At 43.8% G+C, this 1433-nt stretch overlaps 1 pseudogene; it reads right to left on the bottom strand.

Annotated features, from left to right (window-relative positions):
• Nucleotides 1-372: 372 nt before the first annotated feature.
• LOC119290249 lies at nt 373-456 on the bottom strand (annotated as a pseudogene).
• Nucleotides 457-1433: the final 977 nt, after the last annotated feature.

Below are 1433 nucleotides of genomic sequence, written 5' to 3'. Positions count from 1 at the left end.
GGGGTTTATTTTTGGAAAACTATCCAAGGTTGAGAAATGAAAAAATGCAAAAAAACGTCGATCTGCTGCAGTTGTTTAACCATCACCACACTAACGAACATGTGTTCAAGAGAGTCGTTTGATCCAAAGAACTGAAGACAAATAAATGAAAGAGAAAATTTTCAATTCTATTCAGAAGTATAGTCCAAGCTATATCTGACTTCTGATGAAATGCATAGGTCCAGCCGATGACTACACATCAGCAGCTACTTCACACATTGGCTAGAGAAATGCTTATCTTTTTTATTCTTCAATGACGTAAAAAGAAATGACAACACAGCACCAACAACAGTAGACTCTCATAGCCAACTAATATACTAGAATTAGATCAACCAAGCATTAGTTTTAAAAAAGCTCGGTTTAAGATACTTCAACGACGTAAATCTCAGTAGCATCTCCTTGTAACATCATATGCTTAGCTGACAAACGATTCACATGCAACTCCTCTACATTATATCAAACCAACACAGAGAGCTGCATCTCTAGATGAGAACAAAAAAACGTTGATAGCATGCTAGGCATTAGTTTTAAAAAGCTCAATTTTAGATCATCAAAGACCGGAAAGGCCGCAGCGGTCTAAATGTTTCACATCCTCTGCCCAGCACAACATCATCATCGTCACGAAAATTCCCTAAACAGTCAGCTATCAACAAAAACATAGTGACCCAGAGCTACTGTGAGCATGTAAGGACCAGATACTATGCAAAGCTACTAAGCAAATGGGATCGGGTGGAAGGGCAAAGAGAGGGAGGTTGCTACCTTCTCCAATGGGGAACTTCCTAGTGGTGATGTTGAGCAGCATCCTGACGGGGCCCTTGACAGCTGCTTCTCCTTGGCGCCCTTCACCAGATCCGTGGTCACTGTTCAACACACGCACGCACAAACGCATCAGATCAAAGACACAGAAATCCAGCCAGATCCTCGGTCACCTCAACGAAAGAGTCTTCCATCTACCAAGCAAAGTTGTCACAATTAAGTTCACTCCAATCAAGTGATGTGCTAAGAGGAGAGAGAGCATAGGGCAATGAAGGGTGACAAATTATAGAAGAAAGCAGGAGAATCCTGGGCTATAAGGTAGCACTGTAACCATGGGGCCAAGAATAAGAGCACTAACTAGTCTGGAGCTGGCTAACTATGCGAACGAATAATACTAGTTCACAGAAATTAAGCTACGGCAAATCATTGATGGTATATTAGAAAATAAAAAAGAACATCTATTGCGGTGGCAAGGCAGTAAACGAGGCAGGCAGAGCAGAGCACATGACCTTCTGTGGCACGCCGTCATGGTCGGACTGGACGATGCCCTCCTCGTCGAGCTCGAGGTCGGACTCGACTGTGTCCTCGTCTAGCCCGTTGGGCTCGGGGGTGGGTTCGCATATGTCCTGGTCGTCCTC

This window comes from Triticum dicoccoides, chromosome 4A, assembly GCF_002162155.2.
Source record: "Triticum dicoccoides isolate Atlit2015 ecotype Zavitan chromosome 4A, WEW_v2.0, whole genome shotgun sequence".
Taxonomy (NCBI): Eukaryota; Viridiplantae; Streptophyta; class Magnoliopsida; order Poales; family Poaceae; genus Triticum; species Triticum dicoccoides.
The sequence above is the reverse complement of the archived record's forward strand: the minus strand, read 5'-3'. Positions and strand labels throughout refer to the sequence as shown.